This window comes from Rhinolophus sinicus, linkage group LG03 (genome assembly GCF_036562045.2).
Source record: "Rhinolophus sinicus isolate RSC01 linkage group LG03, ASM3656204v1, whole genome shotgun sequence".
Classification (NCBI taxonomy): Eukaryota; Metazoa; Chordata; class Mammalia; order Chiroptera; family Rhinolophidae; genus Rhinolophus; species Rhinolophus sinicus.
Genome location: NC_133753.1, coordinates 153,892,608 through 153,915,477, shown reverse-complemented (window position 1 = coordinate 153,915,477; position 22,870 = coordinate 153,892,608). Strand labels below are relative to the sequence as shown.

Genomic DNA, 22,870 nt, shown 5'->3' with positions numbered 1-22,870 from the left:
TGCTGGGGGCCTAATCAGGCCACCTTATTCTAAATTGAGACCCAGGACACTCTGATCCTCCTCCAATCAATACTTTTTTTAAATTAAAATGTATTGGTGTGACAATGGTCAACAAAACTACATAGGTTTCAATTGTACAATTCTGTAATACATCACCTATATATTGCATTGTGTGCTCGCCAGCCAGAGTCGGTTCTCCTTCCATGACCACATATGAGTAGTTGACCCGCTCTACACTCTTTAACTATCCTTAATCAATGTTTTTAATTCACCTTCTAACATGTAATTCACTCGTTAGGTTTGTTCTTCATTTTCTCTTTTCTCCAGGAGAACGTAAATTCTTATGACGGCAAAGACGTTAGGTTTGTTCATTACAGCAATGCCTGATCCATATTATGCACTCAGGAAATATTTATGGGACGAATGAATGAAAATTTCAGTGGAAAAAACTTTCAATCAACCCTGGAAAAGTCTTGGGCCCTTACTGAGGGCTTCAAAAGGCAAAACCAACCAAAACTTGGATAACTGACTGAGACTGATTTTTTTTTTTGCAAACTGGAAAGCAAAGATTGGTGGGGTGGGGAATCTCTTCTTCTCCACAGAGGAGGCAGAGGCAGCAACCAGCGGGCAAGGTCCCTCCTGCTTTCTGGAATGTTGGCTGTGTTTCCTGCTTGTCTTGTTCCCATTCTTTTGACAGCTCTATTCCCATTCTTTTGGCAGCCCTATCCCAGCTCTCTTTATATTGCACTGTTCTTTCCACATCATGGCTATTTATTTATTTATTTATTTATTTATTTATTTATTTATTATTCAATAAATAAATTGAAGAAGGATGACCTTCCCCGGCCCTTGCTGCAGCACAAACAGCAGTGGTGGGATCCGGTAGACGGGAAACACAAATAGCACATAATGAAACCGGGGTTTGAAGGCACGACCTTCAGTTGCAGGATCTCGTTCTTAAGACCTGCTGCAGAGCAAAGGGCCCTCCGTACGCAAAACCGGCCAAAGCAACAGCTGGCGCTGTAGGCAGCGGGTGGAGGCTGCACTGGGAGCCGACTTCCCCGAGCCTGGATGTAGGGAGAGCTCCGCTCGAACCCCTAAAGCCGCTCCCAGGGCTTGCTCGCACTTGCTGGGAGAGCGAGGGGTCACCCTGCAGGGCCATCTTCCTGGCTTTTCCCATTTTGGCTCCAGAACCCAGGATTTTAGCTCAGGGATGCGGAAGGGGAGCAGGGCTCCTCCCCTTCCTAGGCCCAGCCAGACTGGGACCAGCTGCTCTCTCTGCTCCAACCCACAGACGTTGCCAGGTTCTCTTGGTGATCCCTCCACTTCCCCTGAAGCCTTTTCTGATCACCGTGCCCCTTCGTGATACCCTCGCTCCTGAATTCCTGCAGCATTTTTACGGTTCACAGGATCTCTCATCTCTCAGTGTATGCTCCCCAGTTAAATTGTAAAACACGTCAAGAGCCATATGTTCTTTTTTCTTCTCTCTCTCTCTCTCCCTCCCCTCCCTCCCTCCCTCCCTCCCTCCCTCCCTCCCTCTCTCCCCCTCTCTCTCTTTCTTTCTTTTTCTGATTATAAAGTGTTTCTGTAGTTTCTGTTGTGCTCAACCCAAAGCAATGACCCTCACTGGCCACTAATTGCACGACTTCCGGAAAATCCTTCTGAGCTAGTTTCTATCATGTGCAAAATGAGATTTCTAAGGTTACTCGCAGCTTTTAAATTTCCAAGGAGTTGATTTACTGGAGAGAGCTGCTCCTGCTACAGTGGTTTTGGGGTCTAAATGCTTTGTTTCTGGAGGTCATGACTGAGTAGCATCTGGGAGCAGCTATCAGGAAGAAGAGCCAACCTACAATGACCCCCAATTTCTTCCCTCCTGGACACTCCCTGCCTGCGCCAAGTCTTCTAAAACTGGGTCCCCAGGCCATATACTTGTGACCACTTAAATACTGGCTGAAGTGTAGGAAAAATCCCCTCTCCTATAAGTTCAACCCTGAAAAGGAATAAATTTTTCATCTAACTTTTTGGTAGGAAATTATAAAGCATGAGAACACAAAACCATAGAAGCATCAGTCAGACCCTACATTCTTTGAATAACTTCAGTAAAAGCCAGACAGACATTGGTTAGCAAATTTTAGTCAACCTCGAACCCTAGATTATTTCCCTTGGCTGAACCATGAAGAAGGATGCCAAGCCAAAGATATTCAATCCTCCACCACGCAGCATCTGTGGACCCCTTCTGGGCCTGCACAGAGGAAAGGGCATAGGCTGAGGCCCATTCACAAGGAAATCTGACTTTAGTTTTGCCTTTTTTTTTGACTGGCCTCAGACAAGCTTTTTAACTTCTGATTCTCACTTTCCTTTCTACTAAATAAGAATACATTTTATCCCATTGAATTGAATAAGTATTATTAAATAAGAATGTATGTGTCTCATTCAGAGTCTTTCATTGTAAACACGGACTTATCCATGTTGGATTAAGCACAACAGCAGTTTATTGGGGATGCTGAGGGACCACAATCCACAGGAAGGCTGGCGAATGGGGCTTGGAGGCAATGAAGCCAGGATGGCTTCCCAAATTCTACTACCAGGTGCCCCTGCAGCGGAGGGGCCCCCTGCTGCAGCAGCTGGGATGGGCTGCACAGCTTACAGCACTAGTCCTAGGCCAGCCATGCCGCACTAGGGCTTCTGCTGCTGCTGTTTCTTAGAGCTGGACTTCTCAAGACACCGCCTCGCAGCACCGCAGTCCAAACCAGGCTCGCACAGCCTGATAGTTCCCTCTGTTATCATCCCCAAAGGTCTCTCTGGCCCTGGCAAGGCCGACCCTCTGTGACCCACTTTCCTCCATAATTTTTGATTTATTTGAGACAGTCATCTGCCTGTTTTTAAGGCTGATTCCACCCTTGGGTGAAATTCAACTTTTTAACTCTTCTTTGAGAATAAAATTGTGTGACCTTGGCAGGAAGCACCAACTTTCCCTGCAACTTCACCACTGCATCCCCCCACAGCCCCAAGTTATTACCTTATCCCTTCCTACACTATCTTTAGACCACCAGGTACATTCCCAAGTCTCGTCTGAGTCAAGTTCAGATACCAGCTGAGCCACCACCTGGATATTCTTTGATTCAATATCCAAATGCTTCCAAGGTCTAGACCAGTGGTTCTCAGCTCCCTGGCTGTGCATTAGAATGAAGGGGGTGGAGGTAGGAGGCTGGGCCTTGGACAGCCTGATGTAATTGATCTTGAGTGAGCCCAGGTGTAGGCATTTTTAATAGCTCCCCAGCTTATTTTACCAGGGAAACTGTCTTCTAAAATTTTGTCAAGGTTTTACTTACAAAACCGAAAGGTTTAAAAAAGGAGTAAAAATGGAAAGCATAATATCAAACAAGAATAGAAGAGGGTAATAACTCCCAATCTCTAATAACTATCTACAAATACTAACTTTTGAGTTCACAGTTTTGCAAGTAGGGGCGATGAATTAGTCTTTGGGCCATTTCAGCTTCTGGGTTTGAAAATCATATGTATGAATTCCTCCTAGGTCATTGTGTACCTATTAATATTGAATTTAAATGGAAAATGGGTGGGATGGAGGGAGAGAAGAGATCTTTAAGGCATGTGACACAATGCCTGGTTGTCCAGTCTAAGATAAGTGAGGAGGGGCAGATTCTAAATTCTGTTTATTTTAAATGTTTGGTTCATTCAATAACATGAGTCATCTGATGACAAAGTGATTGAGGTCATAATACTGACAGCGGTGAGAATACCAGGCTGTTTATTACTCATCCCTGACTCCACATATCTCTTCACTTTCCCCATCTATGCACCATTCCAAACTGTCAATTATAGTGATAAGAAAGGAGCAGAGGAGGCAATCAATGTGGCTTGAATGATGGAATAAGTAAAATGCTACAGAATGATGGAAAAGTACGGAAATAACATCTCAGCATGACTCACATTACATACCTGAATCACCAACGTTGAGTGGGTGTGGTACAGATCGCTATGGAGACAATGATATTCCATTGCTGCTGCCATTGAGGAAAGACCATGAGAAGACTTAACCCAAACTGCCATTTGGTGCATAGCCAGGCAGAAGTGCCAGCGCTAAGGAACAGAAGGAACCTACCAGTGGTGGACACTTGTCATTCCTTTTGGTCAATTAACATTTTGAATCCCTGTTCTATGGTTGGGAATCACCCAGCTCCCACTGTAGAAGCTAAGAATGTCAGACACTCATTTTGCCTGCTGCCCTTGCAGCTAAGGCATTGGCATAGCCATGTGACCTAGGCTCCACCAATCACAGGTCACCTCCAGACATAGAATCAGAAGGCCAGTGATCAGGAATGACGTGTTAGCATTAGGCAGTGGTTCTAGTAGATGGGTCCAGCATGAACAGCAATGGGGGTACAGGCTACAACATTGAGGGTGCAGTGCTGGCAGTGGAAGGGTGTTGCAGGGCCACTTTACACTATGATAGAGATAGCTGTCAGACCTCTCAGATATCTGATGAGCTACCCAATATCCTTTTAATAAAAAATTTCTTTATAGCTAAGTGAACCTGGATTATCACAACAGTAACGTAATTGTCCATCAACCTCACCCCTTGCCCTTTTATAGTCTATTCTCAATGGAGGAGCTAGAGTTGTGAAAGCGTCGGCATGGCATAACATTTCTCAGCTTAGAACCTTCCAATGGTATATGTTCTCACTCAAAGTCAAGGACTTTTACACTGGTCTAAGGCGCTGAGTGGCTCCTCTCACTGCACTGCCATTACCCCCTCCCTCCCTCAACCTGCCTCAAAGACCGTTCACTTGATGAAACTCTCCTTGGAAAGTTCTTCCCCTACAAATCCACAAAACTCACTCTCTCACCTCCTATCTGCCTTTGCTAAAATATTCCCTTGTCTGTGAAGGCTTCCCTGACAATGCAATTTAAAACTGCATCCAATCATCTCTGGCTTTCCTTATACCCTTGCCCTGCTTTAGTTTCCTGCATAGAACTTATCACCATCTAACGTATTTTATACTTGACTTATTTCTTTATGTCAGTTTCTCAGCCCCACTAGAATGTAAGCTACAAAGGGCAAGGATTTTTGTTTTGTTCACTGCTACATCTACAGTGCCCAGAATAGGGAGTGCCTGGCACAGAACAGGTCCTCAGTAAATCTTTGCTGGCTGGCTGATTGGCTGGCTGGGATGTTAATAATTACTGAAAAGTGTCAGTTTACCTGACCAAGGGAAAGCAGCAGGAATGCGAACGTGAACTTGCAGGAGCACAGCTAGAACTCAAGCTGTCATTGAAGGGTTCTGAGCCCAGAAACGTTATGCTGCTATCTTGTGAGGAGTGGTTAAAGACAACACCTGACGACTCTAGTTTTGCTTTTTAAGGAGTAGACTGATTTTGCCAGTTCAAGAGGGCCAAGAGAAGACTAGCAATCAATCTTGGTCATCCGAAGTCTGACCATGGAACAATTGTGCAAAATCATTTGAGGAAGAGTTGGATACTGTAATAGCAGTGACCCAGTAGCAGCTACATTTATTGAGTGTTTCCCAAATGCTGGGTACTTCTTTATAGGCTTTACACGGACTCTCTTAATGAATCCTCACAGCAATTTTATGAGGTGGCATTATTTTTTTCCCTATTTTACAAGTGAGAAAATGAGAGGCTAAACAATTTGCCAAAGGCCATATATCTAGAAAGATTTTATTTAATTATTTGGTTGTGTTTTGAGATGAGACAAGAAAAACGTTGAGGTTGATCTAGCTGCCCTGTATTCTAAAAATAACCCTACAGAATTACATATGCCAACGATGCTGTAGAACATGAATAGGCAGATGGGGTTTGAACATCAGTTCTGCAACTCCTTGTCTGCATGACTTCAGACAAGTTACTTATCTCTCTGAGTTGATTCCCTCCCTCACTTGTAAAATGTAAAATCATATGCTCCTTGCAGAATTTTTTTTTTTAAATCAAGATGAAATATAATCACATGGGGAAACACCTAATATAAGGTCTGGTCCAGAGAAGGCATTCAAGAATTGGCATTCTTACTATTATTATTATTACTACTACTGTTATTGCTGTTATTATCATTGGAGGAATTCAGAGTCTGGCCTCTTGGCTCCATACTTGTGAATGCCCATGTCTTTGCTTTTCAGACATTAGCGGATATCATTCAGAATCAACTAGACAGCAATTGAAAAATGCCAATTCCTGACTTCTACCCCTGGAAACTGTAATTTAGCATATATGAGGGGCCTAGAAATCTCACTCTTGGATGGAAAATTAAAGAACTCCAGAGAGAGACTCCCCACCCCTCCTTACTAATGTGCAAGCCCAAGTCCTTACGTGACTCTGATACCTCAAGCAGTGTTGCCTAGTGGTTAGGGAGAGTCCTGGAGTCCCACAGCTGCAGGCCCCTGGGTAAGCATATGCACCTATCTGTGACTATCTTTATGTGTAAAATTGGAGTAATAATAATTCTTACCTCACAGAAATGAAACAAGGCTCAAAATAAACATGTAAAACAATTAGAAAGAGCCTGGCACAGATTAGGTTCAATAAAGGTTAACTATTATCATTTGGATACACTTCCCATTCTTCGGGCTCCTATTTTTCTAGTCCTCAATTTGCAAACAAATATCCCTGGTCGGTGTTCACACTGAAAGAGCCCACACACGGAGCCAGTGTCTGCTGGGTTTTATGCTAAAGAAGATGAGGCTTGCCGAGCGGTTCCACAGGAGCCTTTGCCAGTGTTTCATCCACATGAACTTAGGACATTTCTGTCAGTAGCTAAACTAAGTCTTACTAATGAAAATTCCACCCATGTTAGTATGTAAAAAGGACACATACATCCATCTTCCCAGCCTCTCTGGAAATTCATCAGTTCCTTCCACCAGTTACTCTCACCTGCCAGAGGCCCCAGCACTTTCCCTCTGCCTAGAATCAGGTCTGCACTCTTGGCATAGCTGCTTCCCCTTATTAAGTTTCAGAGGAAATATTACCTCTGCAAAGAGGCCTTCCCTGACCACACACTCAGAAAAGCTCCCCTCACCTCTTCCCAACACCCAGATGGGTACACTGCCCTTTCCTCTCTCAGCCCTTTGTCTACTTCAGAGGTCTCATCACAATACATAATTACGTAACTTATTTTCTGCATTCCTGTTTCCAGGCTGTGCCCCCTGGAACATGTCTTAAGAAGACACGGATCACATCTGGTTCTCTCCTTTGTCACCAGTATCTATGTCAGTGCTAGTTCCCAACACATAGCAGTTCTCAACAAATATTGAATACATACGAGGTAAGACCAAAAAATACAGTGAATGTTTAAATAAAAAGTTATTAGAGTAAAAGGAAGACACATTGCCATTAATCCCCCTCAAGATACTCCCCCTCGCTTCGAACACACTTATCCCATCATTCTCGTCACTTTCTGAAGCAGTTCTGGAAGTCCTCTTTCGTGAGTATCTTTAGTTGTTCTGTTGTGGCTGCCTCGATGTCCTGAATCACCTGAATCATTTTGACTTTGGGCAAGAGCCAGAAGTCGCACAGTGCCAGATCTGGTGAATAAAGTGGATGAGGACACAATGTAATGTTTTTATTTGACAGAAATTGCTGAACCAGAAGCAATGTGTGACACGGAGCCTTTCCGTTGTGATGACAAAATACAGTGAATGTTCCTGCAGCGTGCTATCCAATGGAAAAGCAGGGATCTTCAATGTCGGAAGTGGTACATCAAAGCTTAGTAATAGTGTGTGACAAGTTTCAACTTGTTTGGTGCAGTCAGTTGGGTGTGAGCTATGGTTGAGAGAAGGTGTGTTTTAAAGTGTGCCATAAATCATTCTCCATCTTGACACACTCCACATCACACATCACTTCTGGTGTGCAGCAATTTCTGTCAAATAAAACATTATGGTGTGTCTTTACCCACCTTATTCACTGGATCTGGCACCGTGTGACTTCTGGCTCTTCCCCAAAGTCAAATGATTCCGACATTGAGGCAGCCATGACAGTGCAACTAAAGACACCCACAAAAGAGGACTTCCAGAACTGCTTCAGAAAGTGGCAAGAATGATGGGACAAGTGTGTTCAAAGCTAGGAGGAGTATTTTGAGGGGCTTAATGCAATGTGTCTTTTGTTGTAATAATTTTTTTTTAAACATTCAACATATTGTTTGATTGACCACACCTCGTAGTGAATGAATTTAACATCTTGAATCTAAAATGGCATTTCCTCTGGACTCTTTTTTCTGGGAGAAAAGGTGAGGGGATGGATCTGAATAAACAGTAAAGGAACAATAACATTAGATACAACCTCTATAATTTCTCAGTGTGGCCATTAGTGAGCTTCACACCAACACTTTTAAGATCATTAAATGAAGATCTCCAACCCTAAATGTGAAAACCAGTAGCTACACAGAGGCTGGTAAAGCACTGTAGGCACTGGAAGGGATTATGAGTAAAACAAAGTGTGGTTTTTTGAGAGAAAGAAAAAACTTTGATTAGTTCAAATCTAAAATCTTCTGATCTTTCTGGGGGGAGAGAAATTGGGTTCTTCTCTTTACCATTTTTGCCATTTTAATGTTTAAACTTAAATTGTTTCCTTGGCTTCCAACTGAACCACTTTCTGTGCCCTATATGCCCTCATCCTCCCACCCCATCTATGTGATTGAGAACTAGGGTTGGAAGGACTTTGAAAATAATCTTGTCTGATCCTTCCTTTTGTTGAAGTGGAAAGAAAAGGCCAGGCCACACTGTGAGAGGGTCTCAGGAACCAAAAGGGGTCCCAAGTCTCTTGACTCTCCAGCTAAATTTCCATTCTTCTATATTAAATTCAAATCCCTTTGACTTGTCCTCTCTGCCTCACCAGGGCCTGACCTACTTTACAGTCCCAGTACAATAGTTCAGGAGGCAGTTAGTCGATATTCTGTCTGCTCTGAAGACAAGAACAACCCCACAGATGTCAGCCAAGATCTTTCTTTTCTGGCAGCACTAACTAAGCCTTCCTTTCTTCAGTCAGCCTGTCCAGCCAGAATATTTCCGAGGAGGGAAGTGTCCCATCTCTGAAGACAATTCCTTCACTCGCTTATCAGTCTGGGTTCACCCCGTAAGTCTGACAAGTAGTGGGAATAGCTTTGCTTTTCTCTCCCTGAGACTGCCAAGGCCAGACCCTTCTCATTTATCTTTTGCCCCATCCCCCATTCCAGAAAGAAAGCGGTCCCCCCAAATGCTTTGATGAAGAAAGCAAGGTGTAAGTCCTGACAGGCCGTAGAGAGGCTGAGGAAAGGCCATATCCTCCTTCACAGCCAGTCGGGGGCACTTCTCTGGACCCGCACAGATTCTGACGTGTGGCAGACAGAGATGAGTGGGTAAGTTCTGCCTCTCCTGCCTTCTGTCCACCCCCACTGCAGAAACTGAGAGGTGCTGAGAAATCCGTTGCTACGATCCTTTTCTCCCTAGAAATTCTATTCACTCAGCAGTAAATCCCATGGGCAGTTCATTTTTTCACATGGTTCCATATATTGCTCATCCTGGTATAGTCTTGATTTTTGGTTGGTTGCTTTGGGATTTTTGGCCAGTGTCAGGTGGCGGGAGGTGAGTAGAATTTAACAATTTTAAGACAAAGTGTGTCACCCTCATTTCAATTCTAAAATTGTCTTTGAGCTCATTTTCCCATCATCACCTGACTCAGCCACTTGTTTACTGATTTTATTGTCATTTAAATGTTTTTGTTTTGCTTTTGTGAGGTTATTGATTTTTAAGATAAGGAGTCCATTTGTACCTCAGTCTCTCAACTGACTGTGCCTGAAGTTATGCTCTTGTTTTCCGGTCACCTTCAGTGGCATTGCCCCTTCATGGTCTCTTAACCTGTGAGCTAGATTATCTTCCATTCTTTGCTCTTTTCTCCACTTGGTCACCCTTTCTTCTTAAAAGAGTTTCTGATAAGAATTTAATTTTGATAACTTCCAGCTTTGTATTGGTCATAAATTTTAGGAATTATTGGCATGAATTCTAGTCAAGATGGTGTTTGTAAGTTCAAAATTTGGGGCTTTGTTTTGCTCCAAAGGGCTTTCTGTGATATGTAAAATACAAAAAAAAAAAAAAAAAAGAGAGAGAGAGAGAGAAGAAAATGCTTGGCCACGTTCAAAACAAGGTAAATATCTCTATTTACTAGAATCAGAAGAGGAAAAAATGGAAAGGGGGGCCACTGGGGTCTGAACCACAAGTAAGCAGAGGTAGCCAAGTGTTCTAACTTCTGTGGGGCTATGGGAACCAAAATATGCCAGAGACAGGTGGGGAAAGAAGTGAGGACCAGGCTAGTTACTCATCTATGGCCCCTTCTGAAGAGACAGTGTAGGTTAGCCATATTTTGGACCATATCACCCTTCCTACTTTCTTCAAAACTGCTGACTGGACCAAAGACCAAGGCATCTAAGCCTGTAGGGCTCCTATGAGGGGCCTAGAATGAAGTTCTACCAAAGGCAAAACAACGGGCCCCACAGAATCCTTGTTCCAATGAAATTAGATCAGGAAATATGTGGAGAAGAAAACAATTTTCAGCAGGAACTAAAGCTGAAAGGTCCTGAGGCAGAGAGGGGGCAAAGGGCTCTGACGGATCACCATTAAGACGTAGTCATGAGAAAGCAGAGACTCTGAGATCACAAAGCGTATAAGCTTTAGAGTGGAGTACAAAGATGCCATTTGGCAGCTGCAAGAGGAAACCAGGTCCACAGAGAAATTTGGAGTCATATTAATATATTAAAAGAAAAGCAAGGTTCTACAATTCCCACAACTGAGATCCAGAGAAGTGCTCCGGTTTCTGAAGGTCTTTCTGACTCCAGCCACCAGGAGACCTAGCTTGGCAGTTTTTCCTGCCCTTCCTCTGGGAGGCTGCTTGTTTGGCTCCTCATCGGCTACAGTGAAACTTGACCCTGGGCTTGGACCTATACTTCCTTGGTTTTACAGGGATCTTTACAATTGTCTCCCTCCCCCCACTCCAATTACTCGAGCTTCTTTGAATGACACTGTTCCTTACAGCCAAGAAAACCCAACTGAAACATGTTAAGTCATTTAATCCTCCCAACAATCCTAAGAGTAGGAATAATATTCCCATTTTACAAACAGGAAATTGAGGCTGTAAGACATTAAGAGGCTGGATCACATAGCTCCTAGGCTGGTCATTTGCCTGTTGGCCCTTACATCCAGTTCCCAGCTTTCCTCTGCTTTGCTGGCATTGCTCACTATATTTCCCAGGCTCCCTTGCCAACTGGCTTCTGACTCACCATGAGGTTCACTGGCCGGAAATTGAATAGCAGGAGAAAAGGAGAAGCCAGGCTAGTTTCCCCTTGGGCAATACCTGCCTCTTCTTCATGTCCCAGACCCCATGAGAGTGCCTTCCTTCCATGTTCCCGGCTCCCACCACGCAGCCCCGTTCTGCCTTTGACTCTCCACCCCTAGGGCTGAAAACAGCTTCCTACTTTTGCTAGTCTTTGGGAGGTGTCACTGTCTTCTGTTGGGCTTTTTGGCTCTTTCATTCCATTTGTAATTGGTTCTCCATATTAAATTTCCTCTAGTAACTGTCATGGCTCCGTTTTCGTGAATGAACTCTGACTGACAACAGCATTTACTAAATGGCTGAGTAAGGATTCGGAGTTCAATCCGTTTGATTCCAGAACCCGCACTCCAAAGACCCCAATATATTGACAGTGAAGTCACGGAGAGATTTCTCTGAACCTTGCCTGCAAACTAGTGCTGTTTTATTTCTCCCAGAGCAAGACCACGAGAAGGCTTCACACTTCGTGTTTTCACTGCTCATAGTCATGAGTAAACTTTACAAAGCCACCAACCCAGAGATCAAAATGGAGCTGGAAGAGTTCATTTCTAAGGGCTGCCTCTGGCACTACAACACTTTACCCTGTTCTGACTCTGCTCTCGGAACCCTCAGGGCCAATCTAGTAGAATTGGATTTGCTATGAGCTGAGGAAGTCTCATGGCACTGAGTTTGCACCATTAATGCACGCTGAAATCTCAAGTTGCTCAATTAGGCTTGCTACTGCTTGAGAGCAATGCAGTTTCTTCCTCGTGCTCTTGGTTTACTGCCCCTCCTTTAAGCTTCAACCCTCGGGGACCCCATCCTTTCATGATAATACATCCTACTTACACACCTAGGTCTAAGTATTTTGTTTGTGTACTTTCTCTTGCATGCTCACTGCCTCTCTCTCTCTCTCTCGCTCTTGCTCTCGCTCTCTCTCTCACTCTCGGCTAGATTCCTGGATTTCTGGCCCTCTGAGCTCACAGGAGAGGTGGTACCTGCTCAGGTAAATCACTTGTCAGTAGTGCTCTGTTGTCAACCATGAAGATGCACGTCACTCCAGGCAAACCACCACCATCTGTGAATGCTGCACGAAGGTCTAGCTTACTGTACTGTAGTGCATTTAGGGGAGCCTCGAAGAGGCTGAATATCAGATTTCTCAAAACTAGATTCTCTGCCAAAGGGAGAAGAATGTTTAGATCATCTTCCCTGAAAATTGAAAAAAAAAAAAAAATCAGAAGCCTCAACTTTATGGTCTTCAAATAAACCCATAATTGCTTCCCTAATTGTGAATGCCTCTTGCACCTGTTCTCAATCCTCGAAACACTAAGTTCAGTCGATTCATTGGTGAAAGTGGATAATTTCAGCATTCAATTCACAAATGTATGATGGAAAATAGGCTAAACTCTTGAGGTTTGTACTATCCTATAACTACTGACGAGTGACAGTCTGTGTTTCATAGACCATAGTTGAACAATCTGTACGATTATTTGTAAAAATAACCGAGTCTTGCTATAAAAATGGGTGTTATCGCTGGCATCTCCCTCCTCACTGTCTCCAACTACCACCTCCTACGTCCCAGCTGCCTCCTAATCCTAGGAGGGTATTTTTGTTTCCCCAAAAAGCTTTAGTGGCTTCTCTGGCTTTTCATTTTCTTTCTCTAAGGAAATCTCAGTGTTACCAGAGATTAACATGGATGGCCATACGTGAGAGAAAATGAAGTATCTTTTCCTAATCCTTGTCTTCTGAGCTGACCTATAAGCCTGGAAGCCACTCCACTGAGACAGAAGGTCGGACTGCATAATCTGGGGAAAGCTCCTCACCTCACACCACTCTCACCAGCACGTACGTAACTCCTATTCACCACTCAGCTCTCAGCAAAAGAGTGACATCCTTGGGGAAAATATTCTCCAACCCCCAGCCAAAGTCAGGGTCATGATAGTAATTATTTCAGTTTGTAAATATATCCTCATCTATATTATCTGAATAATGACTATCTATCCCTTGTAAGATCCATGAGTATTCATGTCCCAAACTGTATGTCATGAAAATAGTTGTGGGTGGAGAGGTCTGTGAGGGCCTGTGGCAAATAAATTTGGGAAATGCTGGGTTAAGCCAAATTAAGCCCTTTACAGTAGGTCTTCTTTGAGTCTTTAAAATGCTAATGAATGTGTGTAAGACTCACCAGCTTTTCACAAACCATATTAATCATGGAACCTTTGTTCATAATATATGTTAACATTTGGGGGAACTCGTGTGGAGTATGGTTTGACAAAGGCCAGTATAAAACAAATGATAATTTCTGCCTTTACTCTAACATTCTAGCAGAGTGGTAATTGTCACTAGCACAGATTTCAAATGACCTTGGAAGCTGCAGTGGAAAACTGTGACAAAACTTCAGAGATAGTTAATCACATAGAAAGAGATAGTTGGGCTAAAGGTAAGTTTTCAGAGGATACCCAAAAAAGGGAGGGGTGATGAGAAGGAAAGCTGGCTTCTAGAGTGTGCAAAGATGGACTCTCAATTAAAGTAGAGTCCACACCAACCAGCTGAGCAAAAAGAGAACTGATAAGACTCTCCTCAGTACTTGATGCTTATGTGTGGGAACCAATATGACACCTGCTGCTGGTCCAAGACAATAGGGGAAGGAGTGGTGACCTTGGGTTTTCTGGATGGCTTTCACATATAACTAAGCCATGTGGTCAACTTGCTCATGATAATGTGAAGTTCAAAATGGTGAATTTCAAGTACCATGGAATTACACTATTCAGGAACATGGTAATGTACAGAAGTATAGTTATTTTCAATAATATGTGTTATATATATTTAGCTTTAGATAAAATCATTTAAATACCTTTTAAATGAAAATGTCTCCGTACTACTGTGAGCTATTGTTACATATGTGAGGTGGAGATAGACGTTTATTGATATTCCAAAGGATTGCCTCAGACCCTTTGTGGAAATAGAGGTGCAGACGTCATAAATGAATGCAGAAAAAATTACTCCAAGTTGTGTGGCTACTACAGTATGACTAGGAGGTTACTATGGCCACATTATCTTTTGGAATTAATACAGTGAGTAGGGACTTTCTTTCTGAGTTTAATTTCACAACAAGGCATGTGATCACTTGTGAACAGTGGGAATTCAGAGTGGAAACTTTGTTTTGAAAATCAACTAACATTTAGTTTTCCACTTCAGCCAATCAACTGAGATGACTGTTTTTATGGTGAGGACTCAAAACAGCATCAAGTAAAATTTCCCTTTTTACATATGAATAGCAGAAAGAAAGTAGAAATTAGTTGTTTGAGAGTCTGAAGACTTTCAGGCATTTGCATTATTGCTGAAAACAAACTTACTCCATAATTTAGTGCAGAATATTTCTGGACGATATGTAAACATAGGTATATAGTGCAAAGACAAAAAGAGGGCAAGAACTTTGGGAAATGCTAAACAGTGGGGATTTGGCTCTACTGGGGCTATCTTTTATGCCAACCCTGAAATGTTTGCAGTTTAACAGATTACTATGAAGAGGTTTAATTCCAAAGGATGGCTGCCCTTTGAAAAGGTTCTTGTGTCTTGACACTTAGATGCAAAAGCAGAACTTGCAAAGTCTGGACAAAGGGATGGTTAGAAAAGACTGCGAAACCTGAGTGCTGGGTTATAAGTCAGAGAACGAGTTAGCGTGGAGTGGGATGTGGACGCGTCCCAAGGGAAGGAGGGTGGGCTGCACCTGGAGATCAAGTGCAACTCCAGTCTGCTTTCTCAGCTGCAATGCCCGCTGCTCTCCCTCCATCTTCCCAGGGTCAGGGGACTCCCTGAGCAAGACATTCTGGGTTCAGCCACTTGTACCTCACTATGTCCAGATCTACCCTCTATCATCTTAATCCCTTCCCCCCACTGTTCCCCACCCCAGGGACTACCCCATTTAAACTTCCTCTTGCAAATATGAAAGCTCTTTACTTCCCCTCCCAGAGGTGTGTGTGTGTGTGTGTGTGTGTGTGTGTGTGTGTGTGTGTGTAGTGTCCTTTTGGCACAGGCTGTTGTCTGAGGGCTTCTCAGATTTTAGAAACATGGCACTGGGCTCTCTTTCCTAAGGGGAGGGTAAAAAGACACTGAGACTGATAAGGCTTCTCCTGAACACCTCACTATGGCACGAGGAATAAAAGCCCACTGCTTGTTTTGTCCCTCATTTTTCACCAGACTGCTGCCCACTTAGCTGGGCTCTTGGGAGCCTCAGCCTGCTGTCCCAGTGCCCACTCCCAGTGCCCATTCCACCTGCCTGCTCACTCTTTTGCTCTTGCCTCCTCCATCTCTTAGACATCCCCAGTTTGCTCCCAGGCCTGCTTGCTGAACTTACCCTAACACGTTCCTCTGGCTTTGGCCTTGGGATTCCAACCATAAAACAATGCCAGAAAGGTGTCTCCTGCCCCAGGAACCAAACCTCAGGGCATTCTAGCTCATTCTAGTAGAGGCAAACAAAACACCTTTTAAAACACAGCCCCCAGAACAAGTGGTGTCTTTAGCCTGGGTCTTCAGAGAAAGGAAATCTCTCCTTCTTGAGGGTGACGGATGCATAAATAATTTTATTTCAAGCCTTATAATCAGTTCCAGAGCATCCTGGGTACTCACTATGGTCACAAACCACCTCCTCCTAACCCACTACAGTCCACTTTGGAGAAAGTCAAGCTTCTGTCTTTCTCCTCTTAGGCTCAGCCTGACTATTCAACCCAAAAGGAGAAGCTGGGGTTGGGGCCATAGTATTTGAACCCAGCCTGGAGTTCTCCTTCCTACTTTCTGTCTTTCTTATGGGAACCAGGGGGCTACCACCAGTTGTGGTATGAATTGCCCAGTGGTTTCCAATACTCCTGTCATAGTCATCTTAAGCCTTTAAGTCTGGCAAATCCTCATGCAGGACACATCAGCGTGGCAAAGATTCCCTTCAGCTCAGCTGACAGTCATTTTACACACCCTGTACACAAGCTGGCAAGCTGTCCTTAAAGATGAAACTGGTACCCCAACCAGCCCTCCATCCAGATGAGAGATGGGTCTGGATAGCCTCTCTGCCACAGGGAATGCCAGAGACAGGCAGCAGCCCAAGTCTGCCCTGGGGCATCCTGAACCTCCTTACTCATTTTCAGAGCCTTTATTTCATCCCAAGGTGAGCAATAGTTTTTTATTCGAGGGACAGTTCATATATTTTTACAACCTGTATTCTATTTCCTTTAAAGTGAGTATGGCTTCATGTATTCCTATGGGACTGTGTAGTCTTTCAACTTAAGTGCATATTAATGAATAGGAGAAAGCCAAAGAAAAATGGCCATGGCCTTTTAGGCACCAAAGGTTAATATCCACATATCTGAGAAGCAGTGACATGGAGGGAAATTTCTAATCTTTTATTCTAAATGGGACTATGGACACCGTAGCAAAGACGGATGGGCCCCTTTCTCCCTGTGCGCTGCCCATCACTGATCTGTGCTCAAGGCCTACAAACCTACACCTAACATGGTTCCCAAGCCATTGTTCAGGCCTTCTTTCCCTCCTCCAAAACTCCAAACTCTGAGGCACGTTGTAGGGTGACTCTGAGAAGCAGGTGCAGCTTCTGGGATGTCTGGTTCCTTCTGTTCTTTACTGGCCCCGAACAGACGCAGCTTCACTCGCACCATCTAAAAGCTGCAAAGATGACGTGTTACCAGGGGCCGCTTCCTCCTCCCTCTGTCCTTGGAGGCCCTACTATGCACAAAAGGAAGAGGCCCAGTGAGTTAAGGGAATGAATGAGTCCTCTAAAGTGAGAATCCTGGAGGTTATCTTATTTTCCTACTTAGAATAATCTTCAAACTATCTTAATACGTTTTCCAATGTTTCAATTCGTTTCATTTATCTTCTTAAGATAAGATGAAAAAAAGTTTTAAAATTATCTCAAGGCCCTTTGCATCAACTAGATAAATGGTGAGGTCTGTGAGAGATTAATACCTTCCAGCATAATTTTTCTCTGGTATCCACTAAGGCAATTATGATCTGTTTCATATCAACAGGATAACTCCTGGAAGGAGTTATCAAGTAATTTCAGAATAGAGATAAAAGCCTGTGCAATATGCAAAGGCACCTTTCTAATTAATTAATTCTTTGAACAATTTTTGTTAAAATTTTGTTTCCCCATTTAGAACCATGCTATCCAATACCCCAAGGAGAGGGTAAGGTGGGTTACAGATGAGGCTTTGGTAGTCAAATGTGGTGATTGTCTGCTCATAGATGGTGTGGCAACCTTCTGTAGAAGTACTAAAAGAGGACTTTGATTATGTTTTGGTCTCTGCCTCATCCATTCCTTTACAAAGAATCAGGTTCAAATCACAGCAGAGCAGTAAGGGGCTCTCGCTGCTTTCACACTGGTCTGAGCTGCCCTAGCTCACAGATTATTGGAATTGCCTTCTAAATGGACGGCCTTCTCCTGTCCTTATCTCCCTACAGTCTGTCCTCCATGCAGCGCTCGGAGTGATCCTGTTAGCGTGTGAGAGAGAGCACAGAATTCCTCCTCTCAAAACCCTCCAATAGTTCCCCATCTCACCCAAAAATAAAAGCCCAAACCTTCAGAGCCCGCGGGTCCCTTCCTAATCTGCTCCCTGCCTCGCAGCAATCTGATCGCACCCCTACTCTCCTCAGCTGCCCTGCTCTCTGAGCTTATTTCCTTCCTTCCTGCGGGCTTTCTTACAGTCATCTCAAGGAGCCCTTCCTTTGCCACCTTATTTGGTATCATACCCCTCTGATTTTTCTCTATTCTTCTTCCTGGCTTTATTTCTGAGACACTTTAACCATGTGATGTAATATCTACTTTGCATATGCACCTTGTTTATTTTTATATCTCCCCTCTAGCCTCAACACTTCCCCCACCACACACACACACACACATACTCTAATGTAAGCTCTAAAAAGACAGCATTTTTGTTGGCTTTCTTCACTGCTTTAGCCACAGGCTTAGATCAGAGCCTGCCTCAGATTAGGCTCTTATTTAATACTTGCTAAACGACTGGATGACTTGGGGCGTGAGTCAGTCACTTGGCGTTCACGAACAATATGGGCAAGCAGAGGAGGGCAGAGGAGAAGAGAGCAGAGACGGTGGTGGGGTGGGAGGGGAGCAGAACAAAGAGAGACCATGAACCCTGAGAGAAAGAAAAGCCTTGACCCTCAACTAACCAGTTCTCAATTCTGACTCTCACTAGGCCTCTGATATGTCATTTGTTTCCTGTCATTGTATTGTCCACATACGTCCATACTAGTATTCACTTTATCTTTATAACAACACTTTTTAACTTGAACCTGCTTGAAAGGGAGAGTACGAGACAGCATTACAAAAGGACAGGCAGGCTAGCACCAAGGGCCTCACAGGTTATTGTAAATACTCAGCTTTTGTGCTGTTTAAAATGCCAAAATATAAATAAACTTTGAACACATTATGCTAAGTGAAATTAGCCAGTCACAAAGGACATACTGTGTGATTCCACTTATATGAGGTATTTGGAGTAAAATGGTTTCTAGGAGCTGGGGGAAGGGGGAAATAGAGAGTTATTCTTTAATGGGTACTCATTTTAAGTTTTACAAGATGAAAAGAGTTATGTTGGTGATAGCTGCACAGCATTATAATGTACTTTATATCATTGAACTGTACACTTAACATGGTCATGATGGTAAACTGTATGTTGTATATATATTTTATCACAATGAAAAAAATTGAAAACAAAAAGATGTGATGCTGCAGTCTTGAGTCCAACATCCAGACTTGCATTTGATCAAACAACTGGGCACCACAGCCTGGCCACATGCAAGCAGCCATCACAGGGACTGGGATGGTCGGGGAGATCAGGAACATGACAGTTAGGATCCAGCTGAGTAACAATGGCAGTGTGGGCCAGAGTGGTAAGCAGCAGAGGGGATGAGGAATGGTCAGATTTTGGATATATTTTGAAGGTCAAGCTGATAGAATGTACTAGTAAACTAGAGGTGGGGCAGGAGAGAAAATGAAAAGTCCAGGATGACTCCAAAACCCTTGGCCTGAGCAATTGGAATAGTGTTTCCATCCACTAAAATGGGAGAGGCCTCGAGGGAGCAGTTTGCAGAAAGAAGGAAGGAAAACCAGGGGCTCTGTCTCAGCCCTGTCATGTTAGGATATTTACCAAACTTTGAACTAAAGGTACTGAATAGGCAGTACGATAAATGAGTCTGGGGTTTAGAGATGTCTAGAGTGGAGCTAGGAATGTAGGAGTTTCAGCATATAGACATAGTGTGAAAGCCGTGAGACTAGTGACCTCAACCATGGCCATTGTGGTAGAGTGATGGAGTCAAAAGCTTGATTAGCGGGGCTTCAGGAAAGAATGAGAACAAGAGGTGGTAATAAATCTACAGACAATTCATTCTAAGGGTTCTGCTATAAAAAGAAGGAGAACAATAGGGTAGTGAGGTCCACAGGTTTTTTTAAATTAGATTTATAATAGCATCTCTAAATGCTAATGGCAGTGTTTCAGCAGAGGGATAAGTCAAGGACTTCAATGATTGATACCATGTGCCAGGAGCTATGCTAAGTGTTTTACAGGTATGTGTGTCCTTCTGAATCATCACAGCAAGCTGATGAGGTAAGAACTGTTGTTATTCCCACTTCACAGCTGAGAAGACTGAGGAACAGAGAGTTAAAGTTACTGTCAAAGTCACACAACTGGTAATGGGCAGAGTGAGAATCTGAAGTCAGGAACCATGAACTATCTCCCTGCACAGACTCTACACTTTAGCTCCCCATTTGTAGAATCCATTAAGGATATGAGATGCTAGCTCAGAAGTTTTGTTTAAAACATCAATGAATTTTATGGGGAAAACTCTGCCTTATAAATGATGTTTGCAAAATTGGAGATTCTCAAGGAGAGTGTCCCTCTCAAATGTTGAAGCTGGATGTTTTGGATTTTCAGAACATCGCCGGCTCTCTCTTACCTTCATACCCTGCGTGTTTGGTTCTGAACTGCCCCCCTGGGTGAACTCCAGACAAGTGCTGTCGCCTCTCTGAAGTTCTCCTCAGTCCATCCCCAGATACTGTCTATGTGACATGGTAGTATAATCTCCACATTTGTTCCCATATGTGTCTCAGCTGCTACTAGGCTGTGCACACTTTCAGGAAAGGATCTAAGCTCATTTTGTGTGCCAGGGCCTGCCACCTGGAAAGCTCTCAGTACATCTTTGTCAAACGATCGATTGATCCAATTAGATAAGGCTGACAATCCCTTGTTCTCATAGATCAGAGATTCTCAATGAAGGGAGGGGAGATATTTCCCCCCCAACCTCCCAACCCCTACACACATATACACACACTCAGGGACATCTGGCAATGTCTGGAGACATTGTTTTGTTGTCACAACTAAGGTTGGGGGTTGCTACTCATGTCTAGTGGACAGAAGCCAGAGATGCTATGAAATAGTCTACAACTCAGAGAACAGCCACCCCCGCCCCCGCCAAACAAAGAATTATCTGGCCCAAATGTCAAGAGTGCGGAGGTTGAGAAGCTCTTTTGTAGATTAAAACACAAAAATGAAGTCCTAAGATACATACCAAAAAGCATTTCTTCTGTATTTTTCTCATTCTGATTACTCCAAGGTGAGGGTGAGGCGGATGCTTATTGCATCAGACTGTGGGTTCCTTCTCCAGCAACTGCAGCCTAAACATCTTGCTCCTAAACTGAAACAGTTCCCTAAACCAAAGAGGCACTCGCCCATTACTCTCAGAATTAGGTTATATCTTCCCCAAATCCAGTGCTGAAAACAGCTCTTAATCTTCTTGTCTTTCCACCTTTCTGAATTCCCTCAGGAATTTACAGAACATTCAACAATAAATACACCAAGACTAATTTCATACCCATTCTAGAATACATGGGTCACCGCTGCTGGTATTCCATACACCAATACCCTCGAAGGCTACCAGATTCTAAAAATCTATCAAAGTTTTTTCCCAAGTTTGCGCCCATCTCCCACTAAAGAAACGGGAAACACAAAATATTCCTTGGATCTGACTCCCTCCCTGGCAAATACACAGAAATACTGGGTAAATATTTTAACAATATTTGTCAAGTTAAAAACAAAGATCAAGCTGTAGGTGTCAGAAATGAAGAGGGGGCCCCTTGGTGCTAGTGGAATTGGGGTTTCGTGACCCAAGGAGTAAGCAAAATTTACATCAGGTTTTCTTACAATTTAGGGACTGGAGTGTGTGGGAAAGGGGAATCAGAGCAGAGGCCATGGGTCCTGCATGGTGGGGAAAGTGAATGGACTCCCTGGACAAAGCTGGAAGCTGGAGAAATCTTTGTGTACAGTTCAAGGACTTGGCTTGGAAGCAACTGCCAATCCCAGTTATTGATAGAAGAGTTAGCCTCGAAAAATCAGAATTCCCAGGCTGTTCTGCATGCAGCTGGGTGGCCAGACTTGAGAGAGAGATAAATAGAGTTGAGAAGTTGGCAAATCTTAGGACCCTGTCAGATGTAAACTCAAAACTGAGAGGAAGGGCTGTCTCTACAGCCAAGGTATGCAGAGCATACCTGAAGATAATTTCCACTTCAGATGAGCCAAAAACAAATAAGGAAATGCAATTTGCTCAGATAACCAATTATATTCAAATAACTATAAATCTTAGATTAATCTGAAAGTGATTTTAAAATTAATTTTTAAAATGTTCAAGATGAGGAAGAAACAGAACTCGTTAGGCGAAACGGGGATTTTGAAGGAAACAGCAGAGCGATTTGTAAGATAACCAAATAAAAAGTCTAATAATGAAACACTATTTTGAAAAATAGAACCTAGATGGTAGGGAAAGCAGCAGCTAGAAAGAGTTTAAGAGCCACCAAAACAATAAACTACCAATCATTGATATTACTGGATTACTGAAGAGTTAACTAGGATATAAACATTTTAAATACTTAAATTTTCCTAAATAGGCTCTCATGACAACATCCTTTCCCATCAGGTAGCTGGTCTATAAATATCTTTTTGGCCAGCTTTTGTAACACTCTTACCACTTAAGGTTATTGGAGCTATATCTCATTTTGATTAGTAGTCCCCCCTTATCCAGGGGGGGATACGTTCCAAGACATCCTGTGGATGCCTGAAATGGGATAATACTGAACCCTATATATACTATGTTTTTTCCTATACATACGTACCTATGATAAAGTTTAATTTTTAAGTTAGACACAGTTAAGAGATTAACAATAACTAATAATAAAATAGAACAATTATAACAGCTCGTTCTCTCTCTCTCTCTCTCTCAACCAACCTGATAACCAAGAGGGCTACTAAGTGACTAAAGGGATGGGCAGCATACACAGCATGGAAATGCTGGACAAAGGGATGATTCACGTCTTGGGTGGGATGGAGGTGGACAGCATAAGATTTCATCACACTACTCATAACGGTGCACAATTTAAAACTTATGAATTGTTTATTTCTAGAATTTCCCATGTAACATTTTCATACTGTGGTTAGCCACAGATAACTGAAACTGTAGAAAGCAAAAAATGTAGATACGGGGGACTGCTTTATCTAAG

The 22,870-nt window shown here is 43.2% G+C and overlaps 1 protein-coding gene across 11 annotated transcripts in view; it reads right to left on the bottom strand.

Annotated features, from left to right (window-relative positions):
* Nucleotides 1-22,870, bottom strand: part of ZNF366 (zinc finger protein 366) — a 297,857-nt gene that overhangs the window by 103,204 nt on the left and 171,783 nt on the right. The window lies entirely within an intron of this gene.